A 23365-nucleotide genomic window follows, 5' to 3' on the forward strand; every position below is an offset into this window, starting at 1 on the left:
GATCATTTTGTAAAAGGAGCTAAATTAGACCAGAAGCCACTAGAATTCAAATAGGGAGGAGAGAGTTCAGCCTAGTGTCAATTAAACTGATTGGAGCCACTAGGATCCTAAATTCTTGCTTTTATAGATTGTAATAAATACAGCTTTGGCTTGTGAACTTCGATTGACCTCCATGTGGACTCAAGTCAATATCTTCCTCTGCAGGTCTAGTGAAAACCAGCACGGAGCCAAGCAGCTAACCGTCTCTGATTCACTCAACATTCATCTACCAAAGAGTTTCTAGATGTACTCAATTCAATATAGGTTATGAACATGGCTCTTTTATGTTTTACTATTGTATCTCAGGCAGATGTATTGTAGTTAGAGTGTCAAGGAGCATGAGGTGGGTTTCTTCTGGTATGGACCCTGAGGACCCAAAACTTAATCAACGCGAAAGGTATGTCACACGTGTCCAGCCTCTCGCTGCGACCGGCGATGTTGATAGATGGAGAATGTCACCTGGCTCTCAGGAAGGATAGATCTTGGCTATATCACTGCTACAGGCAGTAAGCAATAAAGTGAGAAGTAAAGCATAAAAAAAAAAAAATATTTATATATATATATATATATATATATAGTTTTATAATAATTAAGCCACATAATTTACGCAAATATTTTTTATGTAAAAAAAACTTGACATTTAAAAAAAAACTTGACATTTAAATTATGTAAAAAAAGTAAAAAAAACTTGACATTTAAATTATGTAATATATATATATATATATATAATGAAATACAAATATATAATAGAACATATAAAACATAATATATTTTACATATAAATATAATATAAATAAAAGCTCCATAATTTAGATATATACATTTTATTCAATTTTAAAAACATTACAATAACAACAACAACAATAGAGTGAGGGAAACTGCTGGCGGGGAAAGAAAAAATTATGAATTACTGGCATGACCAAGTCAGCAATGCAAATCCTTTAATGTTGAGCCCTGAGCTTCAATGTGTAAAGCACAAACTCATGTATATTTATGTGTATTTGTGTGTTTATTAGAGAAAAATAGTCATGCAAACTGGCTTGAATCTTACGGGCTCGCTGTGCTCAAAATACCAAATGAACTAAAAGATAAAGTCCATGGTTATAGTCATAACAGCTAGTATATTGAGGTTTGTCTGGTTATATGCTATACGCGCGGGGCCTGCAGTCAGGCTGAGCCTTCTGGCAATTCGACCCCTCTATATCCAAAGGGAACTAACTGACAGACATGTTAACTCTCTGTTAGCACTTTGGTACAAGAGCCATTCTATCAGTCCAGTTATCTGTCCTGCATGTTCAAAATATCTGGAACTCTCTCTGTTATGTCTGCCTCCTCCTGAAAAAATAAATAAATCACACGTCTACTTTATTGCCAACAAGTGACAAAAGCCAAAGCACAAGGGAGAGAGCCTGACACCCACATAAACAAAGACCCTTTGGACAAAACAATTAGAACTGAAACTGAATACCTTTTATTCAGCTTTTTGTATGTACATGAGAATGTGGCCTATTCATACCAAGTCTGAATTCATGGCATAAATAGGTGTTTATAGTTTTCTTGTAGCTCCATCAGACTTTGTGAGAACAGGCCTTGAGATTTCCTAGTATGATATCTGTAGTTTTTATGCTAAAAGGCGCAATATTTATGAAACAGGTGCTTATCTGGGTGTGATGTCTGGAGAAGTTGACTGAAACATCTTGCTGACCCACATAATGAGCTCAGCCAGCCAGCTGGCTGCCGTCCACTTCTCGCCGTCTTCCTCTCATGTAATATTCCTCACTCATGGCCGAGAACAGGGTAGCATGGATCCTGAAGGTTAATATACGTACACCACATCCCACTGATTCACCTTACCAGGAGTAAATCACCCTCGCTGTCAATCTCACAATAAAGAGATGTACAGTAATGTTGACGCTATTCATCAAAGTACTTATCTACATCTATGCATTAACAATATTTGACCAGAGAAATTTACTCAACCAATTACAGTTAAAAAACACCATAATATTTATAATAATTCAGGTACACTTTATTTTAAGGCAACACTGTTGCACATGTAAATCAGACTAGTAAGTACTGAGTTCTATAATTAATTTCTTAATGTACTTACTACAGATAAGGTTAGGTTTAGGGTAAGTTGCTTGTAATTATGCATAATTTACTGCAATTTACTTTATTGTAACATGCCTGTTACGTTAGATGTATTTACTGTAATAATATCATGATATTATTGCAGTAAATACATATAACAGTCATGTAAAAATAAAGTGCTACTGATATTATAATACATACAATTTAATCTGTCATATAATTATTTCAATGTAATATATATATATATTGGAAGTATGGCCTGGAGACGCAGCATCTCGTTCCCTTCAGGGAACCGGGGTTACATACGTAACCTGAGACGTTCCCTTCCAGGAACTCGAGCTGCGTCGAAAACGCTAGGGGAACGAGATGCCCACGCCACCAGACTTCCAAGTACCTGCTCTGTGTGTATCCCTCAGGGGCACAGCGAGGGCAAGAGAAAAAGGGCCACGAGTGGCTAAAGTGGTCGGGCCTGCGTCCCAAAAGCCAACTTCTGAGAAGTGAGTCTTGATCCCCAAGAAGGGGGAGAGCAGAGGACTCGAGGCTATGGAATAGTATCCTGATCCACCACATAGCATAAGCTCTCTGGCCGGAGGCCTCAGCCTCTGAAGGAAACATGTACTAGGGGGTGCCAACCCACCAAGAGGCCACCAAGAAGGGCGCGGTAGGCCTATAAAGCCGCCAGGTAAACCTTCAGGGTGGAGTGGGTTACCCATGCAGAGAAACGGGCCTGCAGGAACTCCAGCACTGTACCAATCGGGCAGTTAACTGGGTCGAGGTGGCAGTCTCTGCACCATGAAGGGAAAAGTTTCCACTTCAGGGCATACAGTTTCCTCGTAGAGGGAGCTCTGGATTGGAGGATGGTCTCAGCAACCTCGGTTGAGAGACCGGAAGCTATGAGCTGTGCCTCCTTAGAGGCCACACCCACAGCTTCCATAACTCCGAGCGGGGGTGAAAGACCCCTGCATGTGAGAGGAGATCTCTCCTGATGGGAATCTCCCACGGAGAGCCGTCGAGGAGAGAAATTAGGTTCGAGAACCAAACTTGGCCCGGCCAGAACGGTGCTACCAAAAGTAGGCTGACCTCGTCCCGGTGCACACTCGCCAGAACACCCGGGAGCAGAGCGATCGGGGAAAGGCGTACAGACGAAGCCTCAACCAAGTCTGTACCATAGCAACCAGTTCCAGAGGAGCTGGAGGAACTAGAGAAAACCAGAGGGAACATTGCGCTGTCTCCTGAGTCGCAAAGAGGTCCACCTGTGCCTGGCCAAACACTCTCCATATTTGCTTCACCACCATTCCCCGGGCCTCGGTCCCTGTCTCAACAGGATGTCTGCTCCCATATTGAGATACCCAGGAATATAGACAGCTCTCAGCGAGCGAAGTCTGCCCTGGGACCACACAAGGATCTTGTGGTAGCTTGTACAAGGGGCACGAACGCAGACCTCCCTGGTGGTTGATGTAAGAGACAACCGCTGTGTTATCGGTGCGCACCAACACATGGTGATCTCTTAGGTCTGGGAGAAAGTGTTTGAGTGCTCGAAGCACGGCCAGCATCTCCAGGCAGTTGATGGCCTCCTTCCTCAAGAGAGTGTCTACTTCCTGTTCCTTGACCAAAGCCTGCTCAGGGCCCACCAATGTGGGAATCACCCCGTTGAAAGGCAGCGGCGGAGCACCGAACTGAATATGATAGCCTTTCACTACAGTACGAAGGACCCGCTGAGACACATTGGCAGTAGTTTTCGCTGCCAGATGGTCTACTAAGGGAACCAGTCTCTCGAGACTGGCCTCTGATGTACTCTGAAGCGGAGGACCGGCAGGAGACGGACGAACCAGGAGCTCTAGAGACCCCCGCAGGGGTGGCGAGCTTCTCAGCTCCGCTACACTTCGAGCGGAAGTAACTGACAGAAGCGCTCGCTGGAGCCAGCTGCGCCCTGGAACGCTGGCAGGGTTGGCAGACTGATCTCCTGAGGGCACTGAGGAGAGACGGACACCGTGTAATGCGGTGTTACCCGCTCTTCCCCAGAGGGGTCTGCCCTCATAAGTCCTGGGCCTTAGCATCAGGACTGCCTCAGCTGAAGCCTCCTATTGAAACGATGGTCCTCAGACCCGCATCATTTCTAGGAAGACCAGGCTGATAGAACCAGAGCCTGCTCAGGCAAGACCCAATGAGAAACGCTTGGCATGGGCTCCCACATCGCCAAGTGTCTACTGAGGGAACCAGTCTCCTGAGACTGGCCTCTGGTGTACCTAGAGCTGCTGGCTCGGTGCCCTGAAGCGGAGGACCGGCAGGAGACGGCCGAACCAGGAGCTCTAGAGACCCCCGCAGGGGTGGCGAGCTTCTCCGCTCCATTACACTTCGGGGCGGAAGTAACTGAGAGAAGCGCTCGCTGGAGTCAATCTGGCAGGGTTGGCAGACTGATCTCCTGAGGGCACTGAGGAGAGACGGACACCGTGTAATGCGGTGTAACCCGCTCTTCCCCATAGGGGCCTGCCCTCGTAAGCCCTGGGCCACGCTCATCAGGGCTTCTTGGCAGAGCACTTTTTAGCCCCGCCGCGGGGGTGCGCGAGTACCAACGCTCTGTTTTGTGCATCTCTGTATGAGGACCTGGCACACGGCGAGGGCTGCTCCCGCCCAGCAGCCCCCAGAGCTAGAGATCGGCGAGGGAGGAATCGCTGGAACGCTGCCGCTTGTATACAGGCCTCCTGGAACCTGTCGACGACGGTATTGATGGCGTCGCCGAACAGACCAGAAGGCACAAGCGGGGCGTCTCCATGTCAAATAGGGCTAAGCCTTCCGAGAGCAAGCATACGCAGTGACAAACGCTCACAAAACGCTCAAGCAGACCACACACGGACTGTGTGTATCCCCAGCAGTGATGTAACATTTGCAGGGAGGAACATGCAGCCTGTAATGCGATCTGCTCTCGCCCAAGTACTTCTTGCTCACATTGTGGAGCTTATTTCAAGTGGTTGTAAGGGACAAACAACACTAAATAAGACTCACAACACAGATCGACAGACACACACAGAGTAGCGGTTGCTGAATGACAAAAAGCTGACGCCGGTTCCACCGCACGTGCTTTTAAGTTTCCTGGTTGATTATGTCACCCGCCCGTGACGTCTCGCCCTTCCATTGGACAGATTACACATGTATTCAGAGCGCGATTACACATGTACCCCCCCCCCCCCCCCCCCCATAGTGTTTTCAACGCAGCTCGAGTTCCTGGAAGGGAACTGTGGTTCCAATGTCCGGCCATCTGTTCGTGACCTCAAGCTGAAGCGACCTTGGGTTCTGCAGCAGGACAATGATCCAAAACACACCAGCAAATCCACCTCTAAATGACTGAAGAAAAACAAAACGAAGACTTTGGAGTGGCCTAGTCAAAGTCCTGACCTGAATCCTATTGAGATGCTGTGGCATGACCTTAAAAAGGCGGTTCATGCTCGAAAACCTTCTGCCAAGATGAGTGGGCCAAAATTCCTCCACAGCACTGTAACAGACTCATTGCAAGTTATCGCAAATGCTTGATTGCAGTTGTTGCTGCTAAGGGTGGCCCAACCAGTTATTAGGTTTAGGGGGCAAGCACTTTTTCACGCAGGGCCATGTTGGTTTGGATTTTGTTTTCCCTTCATAATAAAAAACTTCATTAAAAACTGCATGTTGTGTTTACTTGTGTTATCATTGATTAATATTTAAAAAAATTTGATGATCTGAAACATTAAAGTGTGACAAACATGCAAAAAAATAAAAAATCAGGAAGGGGGCCAACACTTTTTCACACCACTGTATACTGTATATACATATATATTAATATATTAATAAGATTATTGTAAATCATTCCTATTTATATGATTCATATGAACAGTCTTGATAAATCGATTCGCTATTCACTAATTTATGAGTTCATAAAGTGCTTTATTTGCATTGTATTCTTGCAGGCAATATGACAAAACAATGGTGGTGCTCTGAAGAAAAAATTACTATAAAAAAAAAAAAAAAAGACAAATCGGCTACATAACTACAATATGCAGTTAAGATAGTTACTCCTGGAAGCGAAGAAGCAGAGGTGAGAATCATTGCCATGATCTGTTAGTCTAGTTTGAGGGTTGTAATAGCCCAAAAGCCCCATGAATACATGGTGCCTTATAATAGGAATTAAAATCGATGAGGATGGGCAGGCAGACAATCGTCTTCACCATAAACGCTAGCCACATAGCCTGTAACAGGATTCACACGACCACAATGAGCAAAGTCAGTTGCTACGGTTATATCGAGTAACCTGGCTCGGGGCACCACTGTCAGAGAGAGAGAAAAAGAAGGAATTATAACGGGGGTGGGGGGGGTTTGGGGAAGCCATATCAGTACAAACCCCATAATCCTTAAGTGCTGCCATCACTATCACAATGAACAGGGAAAAGAACAGCCAACGTGTAACTATTTGGGGGGGGCACTTTTATTTTGATAAGAGCCACCCCACTGTGTAATCATAATGGGAAAATAATTAGCACGCATAATTACGCTAAGTAATGGGAAATGCCACGCACTCAGCTTGCACTGTGGTGGGTGTGCGCGGCACTGGTTAACATTGTTATGAGCGCACTGTCAGATATTAAAGGGAATGGTCACATGACAGACAACATAGCACATGGTACGGTCACATTTCTGTGAATTTTCACATTAAATATACAGTCTTTTCCATAGCAATCCACATGTTTGGAAATTTAGCGCAAGTGCGAAAGACTTCCGCGCACAGATTTCTCAACGGGTTCAAGATGACTGTCAACTACACTACTGTCAACAGAAAATAGATTTTTTGGTAATGTGATGCATTTAGGCTGATGCGCTGCTAACTGTATAACATCCTAATTTAAACTTGTTTCAGCCTTACAAACCATACCCCCCAATGGACCTCTTTTTCCCTCAAAATTATTGCACGTTTGCTAATATGTGGCCACTCATTTAGGCTAACAGACCGCTAACTGTCTAGAATCTTAATTTAAACTGGTTTCAGACTAACTAATCTTAAAAAAAAGCTTGGTTTCAAACTGACTTCTCAGTAAGCGGTACTTCACATATCGCTAAACTATTGACAATATACAACAGGCTGTTTTTGCTTGCAAAATTATCAGTTTTGCTATTGTTACCTCACATTAAGGCTAATGCGCTGCTAACTGTCTAGTATCCTTACTACTCAGCCTTACTAATCTAAAAAAAAAAGCTCTTTAAAGTTTTGACAGTAAAACAAAGGCTGAGTAAACCAGAATAAGCCAATATATCCAATCTAACATGTAAAAATCATGCTGAACAAGTAAAGCTTAAAGTTTTTGTGCGGTTATGACAGCCATCTGTTCGCTCAAACCATTGCGCAAGTACTGTAATTGAAAATAAACATTCATGAAGCTGACAAGGGTATTTTGCTGAAGTTGTCTTCTGAAGAGGATGATCTACTCTTGGTCTCTCTCCAGTGAAGTCACTTACGGAAGAGATGGGTGGACTCATCCATCAAGTGGATCACGCCATTGCACTGCAAACCCGAGATTGTTACATTTGTATTGATTTACCCTGAAAAGGTCCTCCGATAATTGCAAGAACAATCTCTTCAAGTCAAGAGCACAAATTTAGAGTTCACCCTGTCCCTCCCCTCGCCTCCAGTCCTCCACGAGAGCGGCCAAGTCAGGCAGATGCTAATGTGCTCACTGGCGTCCTCTGTTTAATGGTAGACCAATAATAATGAAGAGAGGAAAACTAGACAGACATACACAAACGCACACTAAACGACCTCTTAGAAAGCTGACATCATTGTGTGAGCGACAGCAAAGGGTATTCTTAGATAATCAGGAAGTCTATGCTGCAGCTTGACTGTTGTCATTTCATGTACAGTGGGCTTTAAGTTGGATAATGTGATAAAGCTAGCATGACCCGAATGCCATGAGCTGGTAGCCAATCCTACAAGGCAGATGTTCAACTATTTGCTCAGATTTGATCAATGCTCTCTTGGAGTAAACAGGGCCTGTGTCATATAGCAACACATATGATTGGGGCAGAGGAAAGATATGTAATCTTTTAAATGCATTTTTATTCTGTGAAATACAAAATAAGACATTCTGAAGGGCTCTGTACATACAGTGAAAGTTAGTGGAGTCCAAAATAACACTGGTAATGTTTTACCATTCATTATGGACATTTAACATTGCAGTATAATTGAGTGTTATCAATTTTGACATTTATTAGACTTTAAACAAATATCTTCTAATTTAAGTGAATTCAAATCAATCTTCACATAAACTCACTATAATAAATGTCATATTTACCTGTGCCCTTCAGCAAGTAGGAAATATACAGAAATTGAATAAAGTTATCAAACACTAAATTCTAAATTAAATATAGATGGATCATTAAAGTTACCCTGACACGAATCTGAACACCACACTCCAACACAAAACAAGGAACGCAGATGAGAGAGTTCACATGCTCACGAGCTCACATGAAAACAGGACATGATGGGAGTGTCAGGGCTCTGTCACAAAACCATGAATAACAATAGACCGAAGTGACAGAACCCTGACACATCTCATCTGATTCTGACCACAGTTCACTGATGTTCTACTGAAGATAATCGCCACCTGTAGCTTGGTGCCTGGAACTGAGGCAAAGTGGAGTGTGCGTCTGAAAAGTCTCGATGTGGTCGTAAAGAAGTTCTGCATCTAAATAAATGCAATTCTTGTCAAGAAAAAAAGAGACAGAAGCAGCAGTTGTGAGTGGGTGGCCAACCCCAGCTCCGCCTATATATTGTTCTCTGAATAATACAAAATTAATACAGAATTTTCATTTTTAGATCACTAATGTATTTTAAATTACGTAACACTAGGGCTGCGCATATAATCGAAGTAAAATGTTTTACTAAAAAGCAAAAATTATGTATTTTTCCTAAATGCTTGATTTTTTTGTTTTTATCATCAGTGAAATATTACAATAGTAACTTAGTAATATTTCTTTCTTCTTCTTTTGTCATATAGATATATAATCACACAGGTTATGTCCAAACTGGGCAGTCCTACAAACATGCATAACAAACCTGAAGCTAAAACACATACACACACGCACACTTGATCTCAATTACAGACAAATCTCATTCTCTTCATCAAATCGCGCAGCCCTACAAAAGTCATTAGCTAAAAAAGTCAAAATAAACAATTCCCTTTCTTTGTGTTGTCAGTTAACCTTCACTTAAACTAACAGTTTAGCCTACTAGCTTAGCAAAGTGCTAATTGATTTTTGTAAAAGTAGTCTGTAAAAGAGTTCCGTATTTCTCTTACCCCTGAATGCCAAAGTGAGCTCTTGTGAACCGGATCACTTGGGAGTGAGACCACTGGGCCCTACCTCTGAATATAATGATGCACTCACCATCAGCAGACAGCTAAACCCACCTGGGTGTAAAGTAAATTAAAAGAGCAATGTTGGCTGTACTTGCAGGGGATTATGGGGCGGCCAGCACTGCCTCGGCGGCTCATCTCCACTGGACTCCCTAATACAGCGGGCTGTTTACTCAGGCTTTGGAGTTATTCCCCTGGAATTAAGCCCTGGTGCCCACCTGTCAATCACCCAGCCCCTGCTTCAGCCCATTTAAAACCCCAAATGGTCGCAGAAAAGCTCTTTTTGGCTGGTGAGGGCACTGGACCCGCTGGCCTGACGGAGAAGAGGAAGATAGTCCTCGATTTTTTGCTTCCCTACATTTGGAGTCGGGATGCAAACACGAGAGAGGATTTGCCAGTTAATTTCAAGACTTCATCTGCGACCTCAAGAACGCAAGAAGCACGTGTAAATATGAATATAATATCAGCATGTGTGTTCTCTGCCACTTCTGTTTGACTCGCGACGCAATATGCCAGCAGGCGTGTGCACGTGTGCATTCGTGCATGACTTATTCAGCAGCGGGTGATTAATGGCCACTTGAGTAGGCTCTCTGTTAATAAGGTGGGAGGTATGAAAATCGGATGTACCTGTTAATATTAGTTTTGACTAATGATTCCTCCTGTTAGTCAAGCTCAAAAGGGGTCTAATGAGGGTGACGTCTGGTTATTAATGAAGCAATACAATGTTTATCATGCACTGCATTGCTAGAAAATGAATGAGTGTGAAATTTGATCTATTCCAATGTAATTGAGCCACATCTATCTTTGGATTACATTCTTAGAGTTGGAATGAAGGGCTTGGGAAAAGAGACGCTGAGCCGCTGATTAGTCTCGCTGGGTTATGACAGGAAGCCCATGCCTCTAATTCACCTTTCATTCATTACAACTCTATCCATCATACTTAAAGCCATCAGCATTCAAAATCCAGCCCGTGAAAGGGAATCACAAACTTGTCACACCTCTCCTGCCCCTAATTTGTCATCAAGCGCAATGTAGAAATGGACATGCATTTAAAAAAAGGGATTATAAGCATTATGTGGAGACTGTAATGTGTGCATAAATTGATGCATCTATTAATTAATTCCCACATGTATTATGTGAAGCAGATTTGAACAATTTTAGTGAAAGCACTACTCAATTAGATAAATGGTTCTGCAAAAGGTCACTGGGATTTAAAAAAAAAAAACATGAATTAGAATATTTAAATTTTGTACAATTTTGTCTAAATGGCAAAACACTAAAAAAATGCTTTTAATGTGTTTAGACAACTCTATTATCTAACTCTTAATATTAACTTATGTTATGAAAAATGTAAAAATAGGGGAATGGGAATGCACAAAATGAAAAAAAAAATCAGACAACACATTATATGGTCTGTAAACTCTAATACTGGCCATTATATCCCATAAAGGATTAAATTAAATCAAATCAAATTAAAATAATTAATAAGTAATAATTTTCAGTTTGTCTCTTTACATTCTATTCCTAAAAAGTCTCAGAATATCTCACAGATATAGATATTTTTCCATTCATATATTTAAATGGTCTGTAAAATATGGCCAATTTACACTTGTTTTTCATATGTGTCTTATTTATGTAAAACCACATCACATCTCTCTTCCCGAACAGGGCTTTTCATCACCTGTTCCAGGATGCTAATGAAAACTTTAAATCGCTTGATTTGGCACCGTGGTACAATTCTGTCTCAGTGACAAGGGTATGAAATTGAAACCCGGTCATCTGTTTAAATATCCCAGTTATTGTCAGATGCTAATGAAAACAATCTTTCACGGTTAAATTTGTGTGGAGAAATTACATTAAAAAACACATAAACCAAGAGGGCCTGACTGATGAAATGCACAAGATAGAGGAGAGGCAAGGAGAACGCTCCACAAAGTTCACTGCATTGCTGCCCACCGTTTCCCAGTGTTATTGCTTCTCTGTGTCTGGGATCAGGCACAGTTTGATTTCTTCCCACTAGGAAAAAAGCTAGAGCTGTTCTGCTTGCCTTCCCTCTGATGAATTCTGTTAATGACAATGAATTGCAGAAGCATATCTATGCCAAAACAACTCTTGCTTCATTGGTTATACTCCTCAGTTCAGTAAATTTGTTAATCGTACAATTTTTCCAGAAGGTAATATGCATTAAAAAATGAAAAGGACCCTCGAGCTTGCATTAAAAAAAAGATCTCTAGATGATATACAGAATTTGTTTTTTTTAAATAATTAATAAATAATACGCTGATGTGAGTGTGCCTACTGAGTAGAGTCTATTTAGCTGAAAATTACATTAAAAAGGGAACAAAAGCTTTATGATTCAATCTTAATGCCTTGCATTTACATAACAAAAATCCCCAGGAGCTTCATGCACAGGTAACTGTTTAGTTTAAGCCCTCATAATGTTCCCATGCTGCAATGTGATCAGTCCCTGGTCGGCTATGCATCATTTTCACCACAGAGCCAACGTTTGAAGCAAGTTTTGCATGGAGATAAGTCACAACTGTACTTGCATCCAATTCAGAATAGGGCAGAACAAAAGAAGAAACTAACCACCGTTTCAAAAGAACAGCGTTTATTTGAAATAGAAATCTATTTTATGTAACATTATGAATGTCTTCAATGTCACTTCTGATAATTTAATGCTTTCTAAACAAACAAAAAAAACCAGAAGTATTAATTTCTTTAGAAAATGGCCATTTAAATGGTACTTTCAACTTTAAATTGCAAGAATAAAATAATTTGTTTTGCAAAATACTTTGTAACATTATTAACGTAATTTCCATCCCTTTTGATCATTTAACGCATTCTTGTGGAAAAGAAATCCTTTTTCAAAAAGTCCCAAAAAAAAATCTAACATTTCTCAAAAAGTCGATGTTTCATGAAATAATAAATGTACATTAATATCTTATCAAAAATACCATGATAATGAATAAAACAACCACAATTTCACCATTTTATGTGATGTTAACAGAAGAAGACGACATATAATAAATCATGTTGCTAAACTATGAATAAATTATCAACTTAAAATGTTTTAAAGTATAAAAATCGATTACCTTGAACATTTTCAGCAGTGGATTTGCCTCACGAGGTTTAAATACAGACATACTGGGAAGATGCGCATAAATGGATTACCAAAAATTAATAAAATGCGCTTTTAGTTGCTTGGAAAGCATGAAACATGCATAATGTCCCACCCCTACATTGGCTCGTCGAGTCGGGACAGCTGCCAGTCATCGGGAATGAATTTGAGCTTGTGTAAAAATGTAGGCTCTGTTTTGCTCACATTGGCTGAATTTCGGTTTACGCTCCGCTATTCATGTGTCAACAATCTGAGCAGAATGCACAAACAGAAAAACACTGATGGGTGACAAATTACAAAGTAAGTTGCTTTCAAATGCGTGGCACTGCATAAACAGAATGCAACATGACTGTTTCAAGCACTGGCACATGAAAACAATCAAGGATATGTCAGCGTGAGCCAAAGGGTTGTCGCGGCAAATTGTCTCCACGCACAAAAGACATCACCGATGCCATCTCCGACATCACCATTGTGCATTGGCAAGAAAATAATACGTTTGACAAATAAAATTATAACTGGCAGATAACTAACCAGCTCTTGTCTGTAGGCAGGAAGAAATATCCGCTCTGTCTTGTCACGTATTAACCTCAAAAAAGACGCAGTATGTCCTAACAGCAGCGCTTTACTCCCGTTCATCTCAGATTGGTGGATGACTGACAGAATGATTGACAGAAAGCGATGCTGGATCAGGAGTATGGCAGGCTACTGATGTCAAAATCACTGTGATCCTGCATTGGCACAAAATAACAATCTACATTCTGAGAAATGATGATTGCCAATTTCTGAAAAGGCTGCCAGAACAAAGCACGCACAATAAAGAGATGCTTCCGTGTGACAAAAAGCGGCAAGCTGCTGAAACGAGCAGCATGGGGAAAGCACTTGAGCTCTCTGCCCTTTATATGCTGGAGAAATGCACACAAGGATGCTGGGAAATCTGTGGAGAGCCTTAACATCTGTCCAGTGGCCAGAGCTGATGTCCTGCCAGCCAACAGCTTCTTTACCCTCTGCACCACAAACAATCCCATGAGGGGCCTCAGCAGTGTCCTTGACAAATCCTCCATCCACTCTCAATATTAGTGACACTGGGGAGACTTATTAGGCACTGCTAGATGCATGTAACATGCATTGTGATGTATAATAATTACGGAACACATTCAGTTGTTTATTTATAAGTAATTGATTGTGATGACTATAAATTATTATCCAAGTTTTTTCTGGGTCATTGTTTTTCATGCATTTGAGCAAGTTGATTGTTATTTTCCATTTTTTTAGTAGTATAGATATTCTCAAATATTTAAGAAAATCTGTATTATTTCAGAAAATTTCATACAATGGCTATTCAACAGTCTTATCAGTTAAGAACAGTCGTGCTGCTTCATTTTTATGTGGAATCTGTGATTTTTAGGATTCAAAAGGAATAAAAAAAATGTTCTAAAGAACAGCATTTATTTCAAATAGATATTTTTGTAATGTTAAACATCTTTAAATGTCATTAAATAGTTTTCATAATTTGATGCATTCTTGCAAAATAAAAGTATTAATTTCATTAAATTAGATTAATTAAAAAATAAAAAATAAAAAAATTCATTAAATTCATTTTATTTTAATTCATTAAAATAAAAAATACTATATGAGAGATATATATTTAACAATACTATATGAGAGAGAGAACACTTTTTTTCTACTGGATCAATACTAAATGCACATTCATTTCTTATCAAAAAAACTTTTTTTCATGTCAGTATTCAATTACAATGCAAAATATGTATGCGGCTTATTTTGTCAGCATATTTATACAAATCATCCCAAAATAAAGTAATCATCCCAAATATTGACCCAACTACAGATTGTACAATGCATCAAAATCATAGCGTAAAAAAAAAATCTAATCAAATTATTTCAATCGTTGGTGGGCAACATTGTATAAAACAATTTTTAAAACGGGGCTGAAATCAGGCAAAAATAAAATGCGTCCTCTGAATGACTAATTTGCTGTTAAACTCTTCATATAAATGTCTGCATGACATGTATAATTCAGTTTAGAAAGTTTGCAAGAAAATGTTTAGAAAATGATCATTGTGAGACGTCTTTTTGAGAGAGCAGGCACAGTGGGCGTGTTGCCAGATCCAACTATTATAAGTGTTTTTGGACTTGTCTTTTCCACTTAATTAGACACTTTAGAAAGTCGATAAAGTAGGTTGCAGTCTTGGGTCAGCGATATCTTTATATTATCTTATTTAAGTCAAGTCACCTTTATTTATATAGTGCTTTTAACAATACAGATTGTGTCAAAGCACTTAACAGTAACAAATTGGAGGATAGAGTGTCAGTAATGTATAAAAATAAGATTAAACACTCAATTTTCAGTTAAAGGCATTTCATTATTGAATTTAGAGATGTCATTGTCTAGATCAGTTTAGTTTAAATAGTATCTGCGAAATCAAATTGACGATAATCGCTAGAAATTAATTGTCCCCAATTGAGCAAGCCAGAGGCGACAGCGGCATGTAACCAAAACTCCCTCTGTGACAGAATGGAGAAAAAAAAACCTTGGGAGAAACCAGGCTCAGTCGGGGGGCCAGTTCTCCTCTGGCCAGGATATTTATTGTCTAATTATTGATTTAAATAAAAATTTTAAATGTATAAATGCATTATATTTCTATTTTTATATTGTTGCAATTTCTAACAATAATAGTATTATGTAGTTAGGTACTTTATTATATTTTTAGTTATTTTGTTTTATTTACAAAAGATTTGAAATAATTTCGGTATATTTTTATTTATTTTGTATAGCAATATCTGGCAACAACTTAAACTGACAGTAATCAAAAAAGCCCATGGACAGGCTATTCCTGACAGGATACATTATTAACTCTGTCAAAACTGTATCATTAAAGTATAGTAAAGTAAAGTTTTAACAAATTTTGGTGCAATAAATAGGGTATGATTTAAAAATGATCATCTCTCCAAAACAGAGACTTCTTTTAAAGCGTTTATAGTTTTATTTCAGTTTTTGTAGAGGTTATTATAGCACAATTCTACAATTCTTTAACACCCCAACCCCCCCCCCCCCCCCCCCCATCCACCCCCGGACCTCACAAATTTTCAAAGCCTGGCTACGGCCATGGTTGAAATGTTATTGCGAGAGGCACTGCAACAAACAGCACCACTAGGTAATCTGCCTCCATTAAGCACTTTATTAATTTTTTATTAGAGTTCCCAGTAGACTGTAGAAAAACTAAGACTGGGCGGAAGCAAAAAAAATATGTTGGCCGATCGTGTATGATGGGTATAAACTGACATCCACATACAGTACATGCAGCTCAATTCTGCACTAGAACGCTCTGGACAGCCAGTGGCTACTGTCAGCAGTCTTTAAAGGAGACAGTTACTATACATACAAGAATATGACTCTCAAATGGGCCATAAAATACTCTTCAGATCACTTCTCCCCCTGACCCAGCAGGGGCACTTATGGGCCCGCAAGCCCAGTGTCTGTAAATCCCCTTCTTGGTAAAAACCGGCAAACCCGATCCTTAGCTTCGCACGCTGTGCTGCAGAATAAAGATGGATGTTGATGTCCCTGCACCATAGCGACACGTTCCTTTGCGGATACAGGAAAGAGAATGAGTAATAATCGTAGAGATTAATATCAATGATCCAGTGTTCCTTTTCTCGATGATTCTTGTAATTAGAACCAGCAGGGCAGAATGTAAAACAGCTGTACCTGCTAAAACACCTGCGTCTCTAGTTTTGACGTTTTGTATATAAAACTTTAAGCTTGCTGCTCAGTTTATCAGCTCCTTTCTGGGCTTATTTATTTATATTCTTGCCACTAGTGGGGTAGGTGGCACCATTCTTGACTCACCCCACAGCTCTCCTGTCATAATCATTCATAGCACATTTTTTCCCTAGCAGGGCTGACTAATAATCACTGTGCCGCAAGGAGAAAAGAGATTGACCTTCAAAGGGATTTCTGGATTTTCTGAGGTATTAGACAATGCTGGATGCCTTTACTAAAATAACACGTTACTCAAGGACAGCAGTCAAAATATTTGTAATAGAGAGAGCGAAGCGAGCGCAGAGACTCAAGGGCAATAATAATGCTGGGTCATCGGATACAAAGCGCACTGCAGACATTATCAGCATGTCTCTATAGGGTAAAAAGATTCATGGTTTACTGATGACAGGCTCAGCTGATGTAGGAAGCCATCCCTGCAAATTTTAAGCCTGCAGCGTAACACAGATCTCAAGGCCCAACCATGAGCGATGACATTATGTATCGGGGTAAAACAGTACTTTTGATGGAGATAGACAATGATGTTATTGTGGGCAATTTAGTTCTCTCTTCAATACATTTATCTTTATTTAGGTCAATGGCACAAATGCTATTTAATGTATGTATGCATGTACTGCATGTCAAGATTTATTTTAAAAATGAAAATTACAATTAAAATAAAATACTGCTACTACTGGTCTTGTTTAATGATTTGTTAATATATAAGGACAAATAATTGAAATTATATGTATATTTTTAATTGCAATTTTTAAAAAATATGTTTAATTTAAGTCATTTAAACAGAGAGACAGAGAGAACTCCCCAATTATTTGTACGAACAAAATATAAAAATACATATTTGAAAACATTTTGAAAATAATGATTAGGATGTTTACACTGACATGATAGTTAGGGTGTAAGGAAAATATGTTACTTTTCACTTGACAGTTACATTACATGTCATCAAAGCAATTCAATTTCAAATCAGAATGCAGCTCTGTTATAAAAAACTTTCCTTGCTTTGATGCAGCGTCTATGTGAAGAAAAATCGTTCTAGATAAGCTAACCATAATATAATTGGCTCACAATGCCGTGAGGGGGCCCAGAGCACCATGGAGGCGGCGGGGGTGTCCTGTATGCCAGTGGGTACCACATACAATTTCACAAGACTCCAGAATTGGAGCCTTCAAACACGCGAAAAGCAGGTACCACAGAAACCAGTGGAGTAAATAAGATTTTGTTGAGGCCAAACAGAATAAACGGAATTACAAGAGCCAAGAAGCTTGGGGCTGGTGACTAGAGATATAAATCTTTATCTGTTCGGCTACAGCCTAACCTCTGATTAACTGAATTTGGGGGAAATTTACAGCTGTGGATCTCCTCAGCAACAATCATAAATTGATCAGTGAAGGATCGAGGCAAGTTACAAGGACCGAGATGAATGACTTCAAGGTTCTGTAGTAACACAAAAGAAGATATTTTGAATCTTTCAACCATTTTTGTCCAATGAAAGTCAAGAGGGTCTAAAACAATTGGACATTGGAGACCACTGACTTCCATTGTCCAAAAAACATACGTTTATGTTCCATAAGAAGAATGTGAACTACTCCATTGAACTATTCTTTTAACGTAAATTTGGCAGAAGCATTAGGTACTGTAAAAAGGGAAAGGATTTCTAGGGAATCTCCATGGGAATTGTAATTGATTGTAATGCATGGGGGGGTGAAAACCCAAGCACCAAACCAAAGATTTGTTCCACCCTCGGAGGTTTACACGCAATCCATCCTGGCTCAGAGGGTTCCCTGGCTTTGGTCCTGCAGCGTAGTTCATTTCTGAGGTGTTAAACATGTCCATCTGTTTTCCCCAGGCAGAAGCTACAGCGCTGCGTGAATCCCGTCGAGCACCTTGATCATCCGCAGTGGCAGTTGGTCCCAGCCGAAAAGCCCACGAGCGGGCCCGGCTAATCTCTGGTGCCGTGGCAGAGATGGATGGAGGCATACGGACACATCCATGTGTGGGTACCCCTCTTGCTTAACAGACCCTGCAGTGTGGCTGGATGTGAGGGTGGTCAACCTGACAACGAGTCCCAGACAAGGGAGAGGCCTCCTGCGTGCTCCAGGCTTTAAATTACTTGAACTTCACATGCAACTGGGGTTGAGTTCAATTTCTCTCCCTGATACAGTAAATAAAACCCCAAGGGTACAGGCAGTTATTTCATCCTCAAAAATTAGATAACTTCCTTCTCCAAACTACTCTATGGCTGCTGGTTCGATTGTTTGGTCCAGTGTTCAGTTCCTGCCCATTCCATAGACTACTGTTAAAATGTTTGGGGTCAGAATTTATTTATTTTTTCCTTGAAAGGAATTAATATTTTTTTATTCATCAAGAATGCATTAAATTAATCAAAGGGACAATAAAGCCATGTATAATGTTACAAAAATGCTGCTTTTTTACTATCAATTCGTAAAAAAATCTTGAAAAAGTCCGTTTCAAACTGAAATTAAGCAGCGCAATGATTTCAGCGTTGATAATAATCAGAAATGATTATTGATGTTGCAGCAAAATCAGGAAATTAGAATGAATTGTGAAGGCTTATATGACAATGAAGACTGAAATAATAAAACTCAGCTTTTTAGTTTTTTAGTTTTAAAATAAAATAAATGTAGCCTTGAAACTATAAGTAATAAAGTGCAAATATTTACAACTAAATTTCGAGCGGCTAATAGTTTTGCCATTATTTTTGAATAATTCATTTACAATTTGTAAAGGAATGACAGTATGAGGAATTTACTGAATTGAAATTAAATGATCTTCCACTCGGGTCCAAAAATATGTTTATATGATGTAAGACCTTTGAAACTTTAAAATTAGTTTCCAAACTTTTAAATGTGGCTTTAAAAGTCAACATTCAAAGGAGTTTCTTGACAAAATTGGCCTATTTAATAACTACAAATATTAATTTCAATTTAGTTATTTACAGTATATGTCCTTGCTTTCAAACTTATATTAAAAATCTGCATTTTGTTGACCTCCATTCAAATTCAGTAGTTGGAATTTAAAATACTTCCTCAACTCAACTGGGAATGGCAGACAACCCTGGTAGCAAAGAAGCTATACTTTTGACATCCCTAGTAAAACAGGTGGTTTTCTGGTGCTCATCTAAGTTCAAAAACAAACAGAAACTTGCCGTCAAAAAGACTCATCAGCACCAAAAGTTATTTTCTCTTCACAAGATCCCTAGGGATTATGATACTCCACAGAGAGAAAAGTGTCACCAAAATCTCATTAACTCGTGCTTTAAGTCCAGGAATGCATGAAATCATGATGTCAAACTTCCATTGTGGATTCAACAGCACACCAAATTTGACTACTTATTAATATCTACATTGAGTCTAGCCTGGGGCAATCCACATGTCAGTGGAACCAGGCCAAAACCAGGAACCGAGAAAGAGAGATAGTGAAAGGAAGTGAGAGAGAGACTTTGCAGAAGAGGAGGAGCCATGAGTGAGTGAGTGGACCCAGATGGACATCTGCTGCGCTCTTGCAGGCTGAACTAATCCCTTCGGTTAGCGGTGCTCACAGGGTAAAGCCTCTGTGATGGCAGATGTCCTCTGTCCTCTGTCGCTTGCCTTTTTGCCCTCTACCAAAGCAGCCACCAGTCATGACCAGTGAGGCCCATTACTTAGAATAACACACATGCACATACGTAGACTACTAAATCTGCAGGGAAGTGATATTAAATCTGTAGGGTAGCATGAAAGCTGGGTCAAGACCAGAGGTGGCAGTGATACATAATGCTGCCTATTGTCTGTGTGTGTGTGTGTATAAATTAAAATACAATAAAAACTGTATTTTTTTTTTATTATTAAAATAACAGTTTTAATATATTTCTATGTAATATATTTATAAAATATGGTTTATTCCTGTGATGTCAAAGCTGAATTTTCAGCAGACATTACTCAAGCCTTCAGTGTCACATCCTTCAAAACCCATATTCATATGCTGATTTGGTGCTCAAGAATATTTTCTTTGGAAATGGGGATAGGTCTACTTTTTTCTTTGAAAGCATTTTTGATAAATGTCTCTACATTCTCATCTACATTCACATTTCAATTAACAGTGCATCCTTGGCTAAATAAAATGCTAATTTCTTTCAAAATTACAATAACAAATCTTACTGACTGATAATATACTTGAATTACTAAAAAAAATATAAAAATAAACAGGAAACAGGATATCATTTCCCATAGGCATGTTTAACATTTCACAGTTAATGTTAATCAATATTTAATTTTAAATATTTTTTAAATTTTATATATTAGAATATTTTTAAATAATGAATTAATCATAATCATTGAGTCCACAATCATTAATACACATACACACAAACTTTTTTACAGCTTTTCATTGGATCCAAGATAGCTGTTGTTTCTTGTGAAAAGACAAAAGTGTGGGTAAACTGACCACCCGAATCAACACAAGTCCCAAACATCCAGTACTAGCTAGCATTGGAGAGGCAAAATAATGGACGAGGGACGATCCCGAACAGTTGTTAAATGCTTGTTAAGATTCATAAACACCCTCCAATGAAGCATCTCCCCAGACACACTGCTTCCTGAATAGGGTCAGACATCATACATGCTTCTTTAAAGACCCTGTGGCGTGCTTACGTTTAAGCATGCATATGACTGAAGGGAATGAGAGAGAGAGAGATAGAGAGAGAGAGAGAGAGAGAGAGAGAAAGTCGATGATAAAGGACACAGCGCTGAAGGCAAAAACGTGGAGAGAAAGCGAGAGAGGTGGAGGTTGGAGAAAGCAAAAGACTAATGAAACTGAAACATCATGGGTATTTGTTTCAAGGGAGAAGGAAATTAATAAGCATGAAAAATAATAATCCTCAACACTGGGCCACATGGAATGATTAAAGCAAAACAGCAAACCAATTATTACAGGGTGAGCAATGCAGTAAAGTCTTGACAAAGAAGTAAACAACTGAACTGACCGGCACGTGAGCGCACACACCTCTGCCGCCGACTGCATCTGTTTTACAGAAGCGCAGCATCCACCCAACCACTCACACACTGACTAACAAGCGCTGATGACTCAAATCACAACACATTTAGATCTAGTTAACAGTTCTACTGTAATTCAGTGTGTCATTCACGAGCAGAGAGCAATGCTCTTTAAAAATAGAATTAAAAACCAGTAGACAAGATGTGATATTAATATGCTTTGTCTTCATGGGTTTTTTTTCCCCCTAATGAAACAGTTCAAGATAATTTGTGTAAGCTTCTTGTTTTGTGCAGAGGGAGACCAGAGAGGCATTCGACGAAACCAGCTACAAACACCAGCCTGGGCAGGACAGGACTATATTACATCAACCAAAACCATCTTAAACCAGCTTAGGCTTTTAGCAGTGTTGTGAAAAACCATGTTTCCATTTGGTAGATCGTTTTTTTGCCCATAAAATTTATTAAAGGTCACATTTACCTTTGCTCTGTGAAATTTCACATGTAAATCCAGTAATTTCAATAGGAATTCAGTTTGTGAAAAAGCTGAACAGGCAAGTTGGTCAAGCAAATTTGTTGTGTTCACCAATAGAGAGCTGCTTTGTTTGGAAGTTAAGACATGCCCAATTTCTAAATTGCATAAAAAACACATTTGCATGGCTATGAACATTCTCTGTAGCTCTCAGCTTCTCACATGCTACAATGTTTTCCAAAACAATAGGAAAACAAAGCCAAAACCCAGAAATATTGGACATATGGTTTGATATGTAAGTCTGAGAGCTGTGAGCATACATGACCAAACAACTGATAACAGACAATATACCTTTTGTTTGCCCACAAAATCTCATCAAAATTTCACACTTCAACTAGTTATTTATTCCATATGGGTGTGGTGCTATTTTAGGTTCAACACTTTGCTGTTGGTTGGATTTAAAGGACAGTTGCTGAAGAGAATCAGGACACCGGAAAAAAAATATGAAGGTGGCGCTCGGTAAAACGGGCCCTTGTGCCAGCTGATTAGCTGTCAGAGAGCAGTTTTATTCAGGGGGGCATGACGAGAGCGACTCGCTCCATAAATCTACAACAGTTCTGATAATGACACTCAGACTGTGTGCAGTGCTATAATCCATTAGGCTCTCTCACCATTACAGCACCTTTCCCAGAGGCTGCTCCAGAGCTCAGCAGAACCACAGACAACCATGAGAAAAACATAGCAATAATAAATTAAGAGTTGTGGCATGCGGGCACATGCTTAAAAACCCTAATGTGCCTTAGATAGAAAAAAAATAGCCTATCATCAGCAGTGGATTTGTTATAAAAAGCTAAGGGTGACTGAGGGAAGATGGCTGCGAGCTGAATCATTAGTGGAGAAAGATCACATTGGGCCTCATTTACCAACAGAGAGATTTACTGTGATGACTCTGATGCAAATAACTGAGGCTAATTTCAAAATTCATGCATTCATTCTTCAATATTTATGAAGCGCAGGCCAGAAACACACACTGACAGAAGCCTCACGCAACCAGCACATTAGCATCTTCCAGCATCTTGACACTGGTCAGAATGGTGACTTATCCTGTGCAGGTACAGATGTCAACAACTTCATTAAATTGATCATAAAAACCCTACTGATATATCGATAACAAACACCTCACAAATGGACCAAGTGTATGAGTTATAGTGACCTATAGCTCTTATTTAACTGACAAGTCATCAATTTGACAAAAATTAATTGCAATAATTTATCCATTCTAATACTTTTGAAGATCAAATTGACCCTGCATGACAAATCACAGCTTAAGAGTGACAATTTGCCCCAATAATTGGTCAATAACCAACTTTTTCCAAATGAAACATTCACTATGTTGGTCAATAAATTGATCACACTAAAAATTTTAAAATGACCCTCAACAGCATGATATATATACTGTATGTGTATATATATATATATATA

At 39.5% G+C, this 23365-nt stretch overlaps 1 protein-coding gene across 2 annotated transcripts in view; it reads right to left on the bottom strand.

Moving 5' to 3' along the window:
- The window catches only part of LOC306856465 (neuroligin-1-like), a 220683-nt gene that overhangs the window by 105719 nt on the left and 91599 nt on the right, over nucleotides 1-23365 (bottom strand). The window lies entirely within an intron of this gene.

This window comes from Barbus barbus (genome assembly GCF_936440315.1).
Source record: "Barbus barbus genome assembly, chromosome: 37".
NCBI lineage: Eukaryota > Metazoa > Chordata > Actinopteri > Cypriniformes > Cyprinidae > Barbus > Barbus barbus.